Below are 17614 nucleotides of genomic sequence, written 5' to 3' on the forward strand. Positions count from 1 at the left end.
ACTCACAATTCTGCCCAAAAACACAGCCATGAATAAAGAATGGTACCAAAACACCCTCCAACAGCAACTTCTTCCAACAACAGTTTGGTGAAGAACAATGCATTTTCCAGCACGATGGACCACCGTGCCATAAGGCAAAAGTGATAACTAAGTGGCTCGGGGACCAGAATGTTGAAATTTTGGGTCCATGGCCTGGAAACTCCCCAGATCTTAATCCCATTGAGAACTTGTGGTCAATCCTCAAGAGGTGGGTGGACAAACAAAAAACCCACTAATTCTGACAAACTCCAAGAAGTGATTATGGCCCAGAAGTTGATTGAGAGCATGCCCAGTCGAATTGCAGAGGTCCTGAAAAAGAAGGGCCAACACTCTTTGCATAAATGTCATGTAATTGTCGATAAAAGCCTTTGAAACATATGAAGTGCTTGTAATTATATTTCAGTACATCACAGAAACAACTGAAACAAAGATCTAAAAGCAGTTTAGCAGCAAACTTTTTGAAAACTAATATTTATGTAATTCTCAAAACTTTGGGCTACGACTGTATACCATACACACAGTTTCAATGGAGGGACTGAGAGCTCTCGGACTAAATCTAAAATATCTTAACCTGTTAGCCAGCACCCCCCATTATGGGACTCACAGCTGAAAGTGCTCTACCAAACTTATAATTGTAACAGTTTCCTACTTCAGTGTGTTCCAAACATAATTTTGGTGTCTTTGGAAAGAAGACCCTTTGGGCTTTACTTTTTATCAACCAGATTTGGTAATGCTCAAAAATATTAAAAGTTATAGACACTGAAGTGCCTTGAATTTTTTTTTACCACACTTAAATATTTTTTTATTTGATATGAAAATACATGAAATGATACCTGGAGCAATCTAGAAAAGTAATGGGTTGAAAGTCACATGTCTCATGAGTTTATATTTCAAATCTGAATAAGATATCTTGAAAAATGAGAGTCCTGCAAATATTTTTATGAGACTGTCTACACCCCCCCCCCCAAATATATATAAAAAAAATTACCAACAGTATTGAAGGCATCTACAAACTATTTAGTCATTAAACATACCAGTGCATAGTTTTTTTCCATTATAAAACACTAGACAGAAACTTAGACATCATATAAGTGATTTATTTGAGCACTAGAAAAATACAATAAGAATATTTGAGTAAGAAAAATAAGAATAACAAGAAAAATAAAAAAAAAGATTTAGCTTTGTTTGCCAGTTACAGAAAATCCTGAGATTGCTAGAAATGCATCATTTACAATGAATTACGATGCAATAAAGTGCTGATGTGCTGATGGCCACTTATACAGATAACACAAATGCACCATACAGTAAATAATCCACTCTCTCTATTCATATAGACGCGTTAATTTTGATAGCTGTGATCATACAGTAATAGCGAGCTGATTTGGGCTGATTTGAACTCAATCAGATGGTAATAATGCAGATACATTCACATTCAACATAAAACACACTCTCACATGTATAAAAACTTTTGAAAAATAAAACAAACAAAGAAAAAGGTCGCTATAAGTTCCGCCTCCATCAGCAGATAGGTGCGTCTGAGCGCGTCACGAGGGAGCGCCAAAATTCAAATAAACTATCTTTCACCTATCTTTCATTCATTGTTTTTTCCGGTGGATTGTCTCATTCTGTTTGTGACACTGTACGCTGCAAAACCATGCCGTTTTTTTTAGGGATGTCCCAATCAGGTTTTTTTGTCCTCGAGTCCGAGTCATTTGATTTTGAGTATCTGCCGATACCGAGTCCCGATCCGATACTTCTATAATACATAAAAAAAGAATAAAGAAGAGCGAAAAAACAGATCCAGGATCTTCAATAAATTACATTTTGAAATATATTCAAATATAAAACAGCTATTTTAAATAGGCTAGTAAAAATATTTCAAAATCTTTATACTTTGGATCAAATAAATGCAGGCTTGGTGAATAGAAGGGACTTCTTAAAAAAAAAAAAAACCTTAACAAGCTTACTGTTCAAAAACTTCTGACTGGTAGTATAGGCAACTTTATTTTTTCTCTAATTTCTAGCTTTTAATTGGCTTAGAAATCTATAAATGCTGGACAATAACAAATAATAATGATTTGTTTATATACTACAAACACTGTTTATCACATAATAATGCAGAATAGTTTCTATACTGTAATAAATACTATGTCAATCAGCACTGCATTGTTCATACTTTATTTATCACCTGCTGGAGATGACTTGAAGAACAATTTATTGTCGTGATCGTATATTAATGTCTTCGTGTTTGCATAAGTTTCTGTTTTTTCCTGTGAGCACCACAGCATAGCTGGACGCTTTTGTCCATATTAGGAATATCCTGATATCAGCGCGAGAGCGCGCTCCAGCTTCGAGTATGAATGAAACACACACTGCATGAGAGTTTAGCGCTCTGTGATGTTCATCTCGCTGTATTCTGGGTCCGAATGAAATATCAGGTCATGTGCAAACTATCATGTCTCTTTGAGTTTGAATCTATATTTATTCACACCAGCTCTTGAAAACAAAGTGATGTCATGCGCACGCGTTGCTGTTTCTGTGTGGAGTCAAAAGGGTCTAACTCTATGCCACCGCATAACTAAAGATGTGTTAAAAAATAATGAGAATATATATATATATATCCGAGTCCTGATCGGGAGGTAACGTCCGATTCTGATCGAGTCTGAAACCACGCGATCGGGCCCGATTTCCGATCACGTGATCGGATCTGGACATCCCTAGTTTTTTTACTACCAAGATGCAGTTTCCGACCGTGAGTTATTCCATAACGGACACAAACAGTTCTGTTGCTGAAGAACTGAAATGTAAACAAAGGAATTATGATCCATATTACAACGTTATTGCTTCGTTGGACTAAACGTGCTCCATGAGATGTCGTTCAGTGGACCCTTACCTTTCCAACTAAACCGGGATTTACAGCTGTGGATGTGTTTATGACTCGTTATTACGACGGATCTGGTATGTATAGCGTTTCTAATGTTCATGTTTTTATGTGTACTGCTTACACAAATGTAGCAAATACAGTCTTTATAAGCTTTCCACTGAAAAACAGCGATCTGTCGTCGATGCTTGAGGCTTAGATCTTTATAATGATACATAGTTTGTCAAGATTAATTTTGTCCCATTTCATTTAATCTTTTCGTAAACACTGACACGTGCGAGTTTAGAGGCTTTCAGGACGAGGGCTTCGGGGTGCAGGCTAAGAGGTTAAACAGTGTTCCAAAGATAAACGGAGGTCTCACGGGTTTGGAATGACATGAGGGTGAGTTATTTATAACATAATTTTGGTTTTTCGATGAACTAACCCTTTAAGAATAAAATAAAATCATTCACTGATACTATGCAGTGTTTTTAAACTTTTAATTACAATTTCTGTACCTAAAACTTAGTTCAGTTGATTTTATTTATGATATTGCTAATTGATTTGTTTGTTCCTATCTTGTTAATGACTGTTTACTTGTCTTTAACACTTTAATATTTGAAATTTATATTAATCTAGTTTTTGCTGTGATGATTTTTTTTTTAAAGCATAGGCAAAATTATTCTTGCTACAGAGGCCGAAAGAGCTCAATAGAGTTGTGACGTTCGCGAACGAACCGATTCTTTTGAACGGCTCATAAACATGAACGATGGGAGCCGAGTCGCGGCTGGAGGGGAGCCGTTCTTTCTGTCGTTCTTTTTTCCTATGCGTGTTTCACACAGATGCACACAAATGAGCTCCTCCGCGAGACAGAACAGTTATAGGGGGAGGGGCGCACCCAGCGCAGGCCAACCCTTTATAGCGTTATGTTATTAGTTATTAGTTGTGCATGTTCATTGCAGCCCACTTTGTTATTGTTCATTGACTTGAAGGGGCTGATGTCCTATTTGCAAAGTTTACAGTAGTAATAGTATGTAGTATGTAGACATTTCCATTTTATTTATTCTAATTTTATCTACTTTAAATATTTTTTGTTTTCTATCAAAATGTTCTTGTGTGATAACAATGTTCTTGTGTGAAAGTGTTTGTAGTAAAAGCTGTTTTGCACAGAAATTCATTGCAGCCGGCTTTGTTTTTGATGTTTACACACACACACACTTTGTACTAAAGGTAAATCCAAAATAGTGATGTCACTGTCTAAGCAGAGGGATTTGTGCAACCCTATGGAATATAGTCCACACATGACAAACGCGGTAATAATCAATATTTCAGAATAATTCAAACTCAGATATTGGTGTGTGATATCTGAGTTTTAATTATTTGACTACAAATCTCACCTCATTTTTCCTCCCAGTAATTATTTCCAGGATAAACTGAGATGCCCCCAACTGGCTTCTTAAAACTGACTAAATATTTAAAAAGAGCCAAAAGAGCCGTTCTTTTGAACGGCTCTTTGAAAGGAACGGATCGCGAAGATCCGGATCCCCTCAAAGAGCCATAAATCCCATCACTAGGGCTCAACGCACTGCAACTTAAGAGAACACATATAAATATTTATAATGTGGTAATAAATAATAATTTAGTTTCTTAAATATAAATATGTTGTTCTGTTTGATAACACATACAAAGCATATGCAGCTCTTGTTGGATGGAGCAGAGAAGAAACTTTCAGTTTAGAATTTTAGATTATGCTTTCCTACTGAACTAAATAATTTTTATTTTGATGAAAATCAAAAAAGTAGAGGTAGGCAAGTAATTTAACTGCTGTAAGACCAAACACCATGCAAAACAGACTACCACAGCAAGCTTGTTTATGTAAGTCCATTATACTTGTTCTGCACCAAATTGCAAGACGGTGGGATAGCAATGGCATACTATGTTTTTTGACCACCTACTCCTTTCTGCAGCGAAGGTAAAAACCATTGCCTGTATGACTACAAGTTTCTGCAATAAAGCCTGCATATGGATCCCATGTCGAGTTCTGGGTCATTACAGAAGACTTCGCCAACACCAGATCCAGCGGCTTATGAAGGTCTTCATACGACCATGGCGGCCCAAGCCAGTCAGATCGCTGCTAACCAGTTTCAGCTGAATCGACTGACGTCTATCACTGAGGAACTCGTCAAAGCCGTTCAGAGTCTCCATACAGCTCCTGCGGCCACACCAACGCCGGAGGCGTCCACCATTGCCCACGCTGCAGGGACGCCGTCCCAGGTTAATCCCCGTCTCGCTTTCCCGGAGAAATTCAACGGTGATGCCAGCAAGTGTAAGGGATTTCTGTTGCAATGCTCATTATTTGTTGAACAGCAACCCACGCTGTATACTACTGATACTGGGAAGATCGTCTTTGTTTGTTCACTGCTGACTGAGAAAGCACTGGAATGGATTACTGCTTTATGGGGCTCCGATGGATCTGCATTCTCTTACGTTCATGACTTCCTACATCAGTTCAGGGCAGTATTCGATCATCCTAAGGAGGGAAAGGGAGCTGGAGATCGCTTATTGGAATTATCGCAAGGCAGAATGACGGCGGCTGATTATGCTCTACGATTTCGCACACTGGCGGCACAAACCAACTGGGTGAACGACACGTTAAAGGTACTCTTCCGCAAGGGTCTGAATTATGATCTTCAAGCTGAGCTAGCATGCAGAGACGAGGGCAGAGATCTTAATAGCTTCATTGAGCTTACCATTTCCATTGACAATCTGCAACGTGCTCGACGATCCAGTTCTCGTCGCACTGACCGCCCAGTTTTCACGCCGTCTTATGAATCTACTGAACCCATGCAGATTAACACATACCACCTGTCTGTTGAGGAGAGAGATCGGATCTCTAATAGACTATGCATGTACTGTGGCTTGCCTGGCCATCAATGTAACAACTGCCCTACTCGTGCATCTACCTCCTCACAATGCTCGGTGAGTACTCCTCTCACCTCCATGTGTGATACCCAGTGTGTGAGCATTCCAGTAGAATTATGGATAAACGACAAACAAATTATTACCTCTGCTTTACTCGATTCTGGGGCTGCTGGCAATTTCATTTCTGAGGAGTTTGCTAAGAGATACGACATTCGACTGATTTCATGCTCTACCTCTCTCTCAGTGGAGACAATAGATGGTCGGCCATTGGGTTCTGGATCCATCACCCACCTGACTCGCAAAATCTTGATGGCGGCTGGTTTACTTCACAAGGAGAGGATTCAATTCTACGTTCTCCCCACATCTCACACTCCCGTGATTCTTGGATTACCCTGGTAACGTCTGCATAATCCACAGATTTCCTGGAGAGAGGGCCAAATCGTAAAATGGAGCAGTCATTGTCAACAGAACTGTCTTTCTCTGGTCAAACCCATTCCTGTCTGTTCCGTGTCACTCTCTCCAGCACGAGAGTCCATTCTCGACCTTCCAGAGGAATATGCTGATCTTATGGAGGCTTTCAGTAAGGAGCAAGCCAACACCTTACCTCCTCACCGCAAATATGACTGTGCAATCGATCTTCTACCAGGGCATTCTTCTCCAAAGGGTCGCATCTTCCCCTTGTCTCAACCGGAGTCCAAAGCCATGAAGGACTATATCAATGAAGAACTCCAGAAAGGTTTCATTAGTCCACACGTCCACATCCCCAGCTTCATCCAGGTTCTTCTTCATGAAGAAGAAGGATGATGGTCTCCGTCCTTGCATTGATTATCGTGGACTAAACGAAATGACTGTTAAATTCAGATACCCACTTCCGTTGGTTCCTTCAGCCCTTGAACAGCTTCACACTGCCCAATACTACACCAAGCTGTATCTGAGGTGTGCTTACAATCTCATTCGCATTAGAGAGGGAGATGAATGGAAGACAGCCTTCTCCACAACCACTGGACACTACGAATATCTTGTGATGCCGTTCGGACTGGTCAATAGTCCATCTGTGTTTCAGTCATTCATCAACAAGGTCTTCAGGGACATGCTGAACAAATCTGTGATCGTGTATATTGACGACATCCTAATCTATTCCAACACACTCCCTGAACATGTACAACACGTCCGATCAGTTCTTCAGCGCCTCATCAAGTACCAGTTATATGCCAAGGCTGAGAAATGCGAATTCCACACGACTTCCACCACATTCTTGGGGTACATAATCAGTCCCGGAGGGGTGGCCATGGACGAGAGGAAGGTCAACGCCGTTCTTAACTGGCCTAAACCCGCAACCCTCAAGGAATTACAGCGATTTCTAGGATTCGCGAACTTCTAGAGAAGGTTCATCAGAAACTTCAGTACGGTTGTCGCCCCACTTACTTCAATGGTCAAAAAAGGAACTCACCGACTACAATGGTCCGAGCCCACTCACAAGGCATTTCAAACCCTGAAGCAACGATTCAGCAACGCGCCCATCCTCTGACACCCTGACCCTTCATTACCTTTCGTTGTCGAGGTGGACGCATCAAACACCGGTATCGGAGCTATCCTGTCCCAACGTCCAGACCCCTCTGCTAAGCTCCATCCCTGTGCCTTCTACTCAAGGAAACTCAACTCAGCGGAACGCAATTACAGTGTCGGGGACCGGGAACTTCTTGCCATGAAGGCAGCCTTCGAGGAGTGGAGGCACTGGCTAGAGGGATCCACGCACCCATTTACAGTACTGACAGATTATAAGAACCTGGAATACTTACGCACCGCCAAACGCCTTAACCCTCGCCAAGCTAGATGGTCCCTGTTCTTCACCCGATTAGACTTCTCTGTAACGTATCGACCCGGCTCCAAGAACACCAAAGCGGATGCTCTCTCACGTCAATTCGAGGAGGACATTCCAATAGATCCAGAACCCATTCTGCCTTTTCATGTAGTAGTTGCCCCCATTCAATGGGACATCATGACTCTGCTGCAACGATACAGGGAGCAGAACGAAAACCCCTGTGGCCTGCCCAGTCGACAGAATCTTCGTCCCTGAACATCTTCGTGATCAGGTCATCAGTCAAGTTCACTGCCATCCATCATCCGGTCATCCAGGTATCACAGCCACCATTAATCAGCTGGAGAATCGCTTCTGGTGGGAATCACTACACAAGGACACAACCAACTACATACAGCAGTGCAACAACTGTACCATCAACAAATCATCCAAACAATCTCCCGCCGGCCTCCTTCAACCACTCCCCATTCCACAACGACTATGGTCTCACATTGCCATAGACTTCATTACGGATCTTCCCAATTCACAAGGCCACACTACCATACTTACCATCATTGATCGATTCTCCAAGGCCTGCAGACTTATCCCACTACCCAAACTACCCACAGCTCTCCAGACTGCAGAACATCTTTGCAATTGGGTCTTTCGGTTATACGGCTTACCCGAAGACATCGTGTCAGACCGAGGACCTCAATTCACCTCTGAGACTGAGAAAGCACTGGAATGGATTACTGCTGTATGGGGCTCCGATGGATCTGCATTCTCTTACGTTCATGACTTCCTACATCAGTTCAGGGCAGTATTCGATCATCCTAAGGAGGGAAAGGGAGCTGGAGATCGCTTATTGGAATTATCGCAAGGCAGAATGACGGCGGCTGATTATGCTCTACGATTTCGCACACTGGCGGCACAAACCAACTGGGTGAACGACACGTTAAAGGTACTCTTCCGCAAGGGTCTGAATTATGATCTTCAAGCTGAGCTAGCATGCAGAGACGAGGGCAGAGATCTTAATAGCTTCATTGAGCTTACCATTTCCATTGACAATCTGCAACGTGCTCGACGATCCAGTTCTCGTCGCACTGACCGCCCAGTTTTCACGCCGTCTTATGAATCTACTGAACCCATGCAGATTAACACATACCACCTGTCTGTTGAGGAGAGAGATCGGATCTCTAATAGACTATGCATGTACTGTGGCTTGCCTGGCCATCAATGTAACAACTGCCCTACTCGTGCATCTACCTCCTCACAACGCTCGGTGAGTACTCCTCTCACCTCCATGTGTGATACCCAGTGTGTGAGCATTCCAGTAGAATTATGGATAAACGACAAACAAATTATTACCTCTGCTTTACTCGATTCTGGGGCTGCTGGCAATTTCATTTCTGAGGAGTTTGCTAAGAGATACGACATTCGACTGATTTCATGCTCTACCTCTCTCTCAGTGGAGACAATAGATGGTCGGCCATTGGGTTCTGGATCCATCACCCACCTGACTCGCAAAATCTTGATGGCGGCTGGTTTACTTCACAAGGAGAGGATTCAATTCTACGTTCTCCCCACATCTCACACTCCCGTGATTCTTGGATAACCCTGGTAACGTCTGCATAATCCACAGATTTCCTGGAGAGAGGGCCAAATCGTAAAATGGAGCAGTCATTGTCAACAGAACTGTCTTTCTCTGGTCAAACCCATTCCTGTCTGTTCCGTGTCACTCTCTCCAGCACGAGAGTCCATTCTCGACCTTCCAGAGGAATATGCTGATTTTATGGAGGCTTTCAGTAAGGAGCAAGCCAACACCTTACCTCCTCACCGCAAATATGACTGTGCAATCGATCTTCTACCAGGGCATTATTCTCCAAAGGGTCGCATCTTCCCCTTGTCTCAACCGGAGTCCAAAGCCATGAAGGACTATATCAATGAAGAACTCCAGAAAGGTTTCATTAGACCGTCCACATCCCCAGCTTCATCCAGGTTCTTCTTCATGAAGAAGAAGGATGATGGTCTCCATCCTTGCATTGATTATCGTGGACTAAACGAAATGACTGTTAAATTCAGATACCCACTTCCGTTGGTTCCTTCAGCCCTTGAACAGCTTCGCACTGCCCAATACTACACCAAGCTGTATCTGAGGTGTGCTTACAATCTCATTCGCATTAGAGAGGGAGATGAATGGAAGACAGCCTTCTCCACAACCACTGGACACTACGAATATCTTGTGATGCCGTTCGGACTGGTCAATAGTCCATCTGTGTTTCAGTCATTCATCAACAAGGTCTTCAGGGACATGCTGAACAAATCTGTGATCGTGTATATTGACGACATCCTAATCTATTCCAACACACTCCCTGAACATGTACAACACGTCCGATCAGTTCTTCAGCGCCTCATCAAGTACCAGTCATATATATATATATGCCAAGGCTGAGAAATGCGAATTCCACACGTCTTCCACCACTTTCTTGGGGTACATAATCAGTCCCGGAGGGGTGGCCATGGACGAGAGGAAGGTCAACGCCGTTCTTAACTGGCCTAAACCCGCAACCCTCAAGGAATTACAGCGATTTCTAGGATTCGCGAACTTCTAGAGAAGGTTCATCAGAAACTTCAGTACGGTTGTCGCCCCACTTACTTCAATGGTCAAAAAAGGAACTCACCGACTACAATGGTCCGAACCCACTCACAAGGCATTTCAAACCCTGAAGCAACGATTCAGCAACGCGCCCATCCTCTGCCACCCTGAGCCTTCATTACCTTTCGTTGTCGAGGTGGACGCATCAAACACCGGTATCGGAGCTATCCTGTCCCAACGTCCAGACCCCTATGCTAAGCTCCATCCCTGTGCCTTCTACTCAAGGAAACTCAACTCAGCGGAACGCAATTACAGTGTCGGGGACCGGGAAATTCTTGCCATGAAGGCAGCCTTCGAGGAGTGGAGGCACTGGCTAGAGGGATCCACGCACCCATTTACAGTACTGACAGATTATAAGAACCTGGAATACTTACGCACCGCCAAACGCCTTAACCCTCGCCAAGCTAGATGGTCCCTGTTCTTCACCCGATTCGACTTCTCTGTAACGTATCGACCCGGCTCCAAGAACACCAAAGCGGATGCTCTCTCACGTCAATTCGAGGAGGAGGACATTCCAATAGATCCAGAACCCATTCTGCCTTTTCATGTAGTAGTTGCCCCCATTCAATGGGACATCATGACTCTGCTGCAACGATACAGGGAGCAGAACGAAAACCCCTGTGGCCTGCCCAGTCGACAGAATCTTCGTCCCTGAACATCTTCGTGATCAGGTCATCAGTCAAGTTCACTGCCATCCATCATCCGGTCATCCAGGTATCACAGCCACCATTAATCAGCTGGAGAATCGCTTCTGGTGGGAATCACTACACAAGGACACAACCAACTACATACAGCAGTGCAACAACTGTACCATCAACAAATCATCCAAACAATCTCCCGCCGGCCTCCTTCAACCACTCCCCATTCCACAACGACTATGGTCTCACATTGCCATAGACTTCATTACGGATCTTCCCAATTCACAAGGCCACACTACCATACTTACCATCATTGATCGATTCTCCAAGGCCTGCAGACTCATTCCACTACCCAAACTACCCACAGCTCTCCAGACTGCAGAACATCTTTGCAATTGGGTCTTTCGGTTATACGGCTTACCCGAAGACATCGTGTCAGACCGAGGACCTCAATTCACCTCTCAACTATGGTCAGCCTTCTTCAAAGCCCTGAATGTCAATGTCAGTCTCACCTCTGGTTATCATCCCCAGGCCAACGGACAAGTGGAGAGGCTCAACCAGGAATTGAATCGCTTCCTTAGAACCTACTGCAATCAGAATCAGGACGATTGGGCGCGATACTTACTATGGGCAGAATATGCACAGAACTCCCTTCTCAAACCCTCAACTGGTCTGACTCCCTTTAAATGTGTACTAGGGTTCCAACCGCCAATGTTCCCATGGTCAGGGGAGCCAACGGACGTGCCGGCCGTAAACGATTGGCTGACGCGCAGTGAGGAGGTTTGGAATCGGGCTCATGTTCACCTTCAACACGCTGTTCGAAGGCAAAAGGAGCAAGCGGACCGCAGAAGGCACCCAGGTCCCAACTACCAGCGGGGTCAATGGGTGTGGCTATCAATAGGGATCTTCGTCTCCGGCTTCCATGCCGCAAACTGAGTCCAAGGTACGTGGGTCCATTCCAGATCATCAGACAAATAACCCCAGTTTCCTACCGGTTAGCACTTCCTAACACATACCGTATTTCTCCTACTTTTCATTTATCCTTGCTCAAGCCCGCTGCTGGTCCCAGAGACGAGGGAGAGGGGAGGTCCCGTGAACAGGCCCCTCAACCCATCACCATTGAGGGCGAGGAGGCTTACCTAGTCCAGGAATTACTTGATTCCAGACGTCGGGGAAGAGTCCTGCAGTGCCTGGTCGACTGGGAGGGGTACGGTCCAGAGGAACGCTCTTGGGTAAATTCTGAGGATATTCTAGACCCCAATCTCATCGATGAATTTCATCACTTACTCCCTGAAAGACCGGCCCCTCGACCTCGTGGTCGACCCCGACGTCGTTTGCCTCCTCGCGCCAGGAGTCGCTCGCAGGGGGGGTGCTCTGTCACGGAGACAAACTCTGATCACCATCACAGGTGCAATTCATCAGGACTGTGTATATAAGATGGACTGTCATAACAGTTCAACGCGAAGTCTTGATTTGCTGTGTCTGTCATTTCTGAGCATTACTACCCATGTTTGTTTTCCTGTTGCCAATCCTGTTTGATATCCTTTACGTACCGTTGCTGCCTACCTACCGACCCTTGCTTGTTACTGGATTTTGATTCTCTGTTCTCCCTACGTTGCTGATATTGCTGGTACTGACCATTGCCTGTACGACTACGAGTTTCTGCAATAAAGCCTGCATATGGATCCCATGTCGAGTTCTGGGTCATTACAGTGAGGTCCTAATCCCAATGCAGACCTCTAATTCTTTTTACCCCAGGCTCTCAGGTGCTCCTGGCCTGAGTTTGTGCCTAGCTATGATGGCAAATCTATTCCATTAATAACCGAGTGCACTACTGATGCTGGCATGTACAGATAATCACTTCTGCGAGAGGAAAACAGACCTGCACACAAGCAAATGGAATCCGGCTAACTCATTTCAAACCTTTGTGCATGATCATTCCCCACATCCTCACTCGAACACTTCTATTTTTGTCAGTTGGGGGGGGGGGGGGTGTTGTAGTTTTGTTATTGAAAAGGTGATCCATAATTCACATGTGACCTGAGACATGGCTTCATCAACAATACCAGATGCAAGTTATTTTATTATTATTTTTGTATTAATATAACTTGGCTGTTTTAATTAAAACAAATTGCATGCATTGCCAATAGAATTCATGTGTAGCAGAAAACTTATTAACACATTCTTCTGTTTATTTCTGATTGCAATCTTGTCATGTTATGAAGATAAAACAGGACCATAAACTCGTTTTGTAGATTGTAATGACACTTTTCGATGGTTATTAGGATGGTAAATCTAAATTTACAAAATAAAGCTTGCACTCTAAAAACTGCTGGGTTGAAAACAACCCAATTTGGGTTATTTTGGCAACCCAGCGCTGGGTCAAAAAGGGACGAACCCAATGCTGGGTTATTTGAACCACACCAGTTGGGTTATTACGTTTAACCCAGCCTGCTGGGTTGCTTTTTTATGGTTTAAAATTACTACATTGCAGGATTTCAAAAACCAAAGCGGGTGTTTTTTTATCATTGTATTTCAGAAGGAAAACTACTGTATTTAGAGAATGTTCGATTTAATTTCGCATGTGCTTGAAAAGGCAGCGTTTGTGAGCTCAGCGCTGCTTTGCAGCCGTTACCGGAGAAACCCTTACCTCTCCCGCTCTTAGCGCCTCCTGCTGGCAGAAAATGAACTTGCGGAGTGCCGCCACCAATTGAGTGTAAGGATGTGGGAAACACTGCACTACTAGAGCTAGGCATTAAACCTACAAATCTTGTTCATTTTAAATATCACTTTTACACACAAATAATTATTATCAAAAGGAAAATATTTATTAAAAACAAGAGAAAGTCAAAAAGTAACATGTAAGAAGAAATGCAGAAAAGGATGGCATTAACAGCTACAGAGTTCATAAAGCATTGAACATTTGTTTAATATAACTTAAGATCAATTTTGGACTTTGTTCAATTTTATATATTGTATAAAAATATATGAAATCAATATTATACAATAAATGTACAATTAGTTAGGTTCTTTACCAACTATTCTAGCATGACAGTACACAAATAAACCACAACATTAACATTGATATTATAACATTTAACAGACGTGTGTGTGAAAGAATGTGAGCATGTGTATGAATTACAGAGTGTAAACTCTTCTACTAAACAACACAGAACATTGACATTGTTTTTACAAGTGATGCACTTACAGTTTGTTTCATAGTCCATGAATACAGATCAAGCATCACTGTCAACTTTCATGATCTCTTTAGCATAATTGATGTAGTCATGAAGAAGCCCCATCAGCACATGTGACATCTACATCATCCAGGGCAGCGTCCTCCTTTAAAACCACTGCTGCATCAGTTTAGGGGAAAGGACGTTCTCGTTCTCTTCTTTGACCAGCATTCATCCCAGTCACCCCCTGCTCTTAATCAGTGATCTAAAAAGAGAAACACATTTGAAAAAATAAAACATTTAATTAGACACTATCCATTTTCAGGTAGAGGTGTATTCACATCTTTAAGGATAGGTAAATAATCTGTGTTAAAGTTTCAACACTTTGTGTGGTTGTTTAATGTCTCGGTCCACCACAGCGCTCCAGAAGGCTATAATGGCAGGACTAGTGTGAGGGCATGTCATATTGTTTGAATAAATATATTGCTTTCAGAAAGCTACTTTACTGAAACATTAAAACAGACATGACATTCACATACCTCACAAATGTTCGTGTATGTGGAGGGCTGCTCTTCTAAGGGTTAATTCACCAAATAATGGTGAAAATGGTCATAATTTACTCTCCACATGTTGTCCCAGACCCACACAAACTCTGCTAATTTTTGGAAAACAAATAAATATATTTAATATTCTCTTAATTTTTGTCCTTCATTGCTATTCTGGGAGACCAGTATTTTATTTTGAACATACATGTTTGCTATCATATAATTTAAGATTTATTCATATATAAATATCGGAATTAATTACTTCTACAATAACTCTGTATTTATGAGGCTTGAAAATACTGATTATCTACACTATAAATGGATTAACAAAATTATGAGAAAATTCTAAATATATTCATTTGTGTTGTAAAGACAGACAAAAGTCTTATAGGTTTGGAATGACATGAGGGCAATTAAATTATTTTTTGTGTGAACTTTACCTTTAAGAGGGAAGACCAAGAATGATGAGTCTCCAAATCAGACAACTCCAAAGTTGGTTTGAGTTCTGCAATCAACACAGACATCAATGGTTTTAAGGAAATGAGCCCGTAATCACACTGTTGTTGCATCAAAATATGAAGTTAACCGGCAGGAGACAACAGAAACATTTATTTTCTAATAATAATTTACATAAAATCTCAAAAGAATGATGATCTCCCATGTCTCTGGCTTTTAACATCTACAAAGAAACAAACATTATTTTACTCTTAGTAAAAAAAAACAACAACAACTGATAACATGAAATAATAAAGTTTACTTGCCTTAAACTCTCTTTCTCTCTCTTCCAAAGAAGCTGAGAAAACCTCCTCACACAAGCAGACTTCTGTCCCCTTAACTCCAGTTAGTTTGAGTTCTGAAAAGAGGGTACTCAATGGTTTCAATAAAATATGAACACATAATCACACTGTTGTTGCATAAAAATGTGAATTAAACAGGCAGGACACAACAGAAACATTAATTTTCTAAAGAAAAAAACTCACATCAGTCTCATAAGAATGAAGTTATCTTGTCTCTGAATTTCGTACATCTACAAAAACAAACATTATTTTAGTCTTAGTAAAAATAAAGATAACTTGATGGAATTCTGACGTTTACTTGCCTTAAACCATCTGTCCCACTCTTCAGAAGAAGCTGAGAACACCTCCCCCTCCTTAGACAGTTGGTGACTCTCATACAAACAGCTTCTGTGTCTTTAACTCTCAGTGCAGACACAGTGAAGACACGAGCTTGACAAGTCTGAAATATTACATGCAAAACATACTTTTAACGATTACCACTTCAACAGCCTCAAAATAATTATGCTAGTCTTTACTACACAATGCCGTTTCCTACATTCAGTTTAACCGCGAAAAATAAGACAACAAATTAACATGAGTGTAACTATAACCATAACGGTCTATTAACACCTCAAAAAGTGCAGATAATGTAAAATCTTATATAAATATGACATAAGACATTCACGGACGTTATAATAAAAGTACATCTTCCGTTCAGTTACGTCAAATGAGGCCGTTAATACCTCCATGTCTGAGGCGAAAACCGGGTCCGTTTAAAAAAAAATATATAACGTTAAGCTCCTTTGTTTCCGCCTGTCATAAAACCTTCCGCCTTTCATACAATCGGGTAAACAATAAACGATAACTTTACGTTTTGAATCTTTAACTTACCATAATGTCATAATGGTGGCTGCTCACACTGGAGACGTACGAGCTTAAAGAGTTAGTTCACCCAGATAGCAAATTTATGTAATTAATAACTTACCCTCATGTTTTCTCAAACCCGTAAGACCTCCGTTTATCTTTGGAACACAGTTTAAGATATTTTAGATTTAGTCCGAGAGCTCTCAGTCCCTCCATTGAAGCTGTGTGTACGGTATACTGTCCATGTCCAGAAAGGTAAGAAAAACATCATCAAAGTAGTCCATGTGACATCAGAGGGTCAGTTAGAATTTTTTGAAGCATCGAAAATACATTTTGGTCCAAAAATAGCAAAAAACAACGACTTTATTCAGCATTGTCTTCTCTTCCGTGTCTGTTGTGAGAGAGTTCAAATCAAAGCAGTCTGGATATCCGGTTCGCGAACGAATCATTCAGTTCACCAAATCGAACTGAATCGTTTTAAACGGTTCGCATCTCTAATACGCATTAATCCACAAATGACTTAAGCTGTTAACTTTTTTAATGTGGCTGACACTCCCTCTGAGTTCAAACAAACCAATATCCCGGAGTAATTCATGTACTCAAACAGTACACTGACTGAACTGCTGTGAAGAGAGAACTGAAGATGAACACCGAGCCGAGCCAGATAACGAACAAAACATCGACTCATTCACGAGTCAAGAACCGTTTCTGTCAGACGCGTCCGATTCGTGAACCGATGAGCTGATGATACTGCACATGTGTGATTCAGCGTGAAGCAGACCGACACACAGGGCGTCTGAACTGAACTGATTCTTTTGGTGATTGATTCTGAACTGATTCTGTGCTAGTGTTATGAGCGCGGGTAAACCGAAGGCTTGAATCAAGGGCAATCATCGCAAATGACGCCATTATACGTCGAGCGCAAAAGAACCGGTGAACCGTTTTCTTCAACCGGTTTATTGAATCGAACGGTCTGAAAGAACTACTGGTGATCCGAAAACCGATGCAACCGGTTCTTCACTCGTGAACGAGTCAGTGTATTGTTCACTATCTGGCTTGGCTCGTGTTCATCTTCAGTTCTCTCTTCACAGCAGTTCAGTCAGTGTACTGTTTGAGTGCATGCATTACTCCGGAATATATTGGTTTGTTTGAACTCAGAGGGAGTGTCAGCCACATTAAAAAAAAGTTAACAGCTTAAGTAATTTGTGGATTAACGCGTATTAGAGATGCGAACCGTTTAAAACGATTCAGTTCGATTTGGTGAACTGAATGATTCATTCGCGAACCGGATATCCAGCTGCTTTGTTTTGAACTCTCTCTCACAACAGACACGGAAGAGA

General features: G+C 42.0%; 1 long non-coding RNA gene across 1 annotated transcript; it reads right to left on the reverse strand.

Moving 5' to 3' along the window:
* Nucleotides 1-14310: 14310 nt before the first annotated feature.
* Nucleotides 14311-15322, reverse strand: LOC132155612 (uncharacterized). Its single transcript, XR_009437308.1, has 3 exons — nt 15265-15322; nt 15075-15139; nt 14311-14354 (listed from the first exon to the last, which is right to left on the reverse strand). It is a non-coding gene; the product is annotated as an uncharacterized LOC132155612 (long non-coding RNA).
* Nucleotides 15323-17614: the final 2292 nt, after the last annotated feature.

Source organism: Carassius carassius, chromosome 13 (assembly GCF_963082965.1).
Source record: "Carassius carassius chromosome 13, fCarCar2.1, whole genome shotgun sequence".
In the NCBI taxonomy this organism is placed as follows: Eukaryota; Metazoa; Chordata; class Actinopteri; order Cypriniformes; family Cyprinidae; genus Carassius; species Carassius carassius.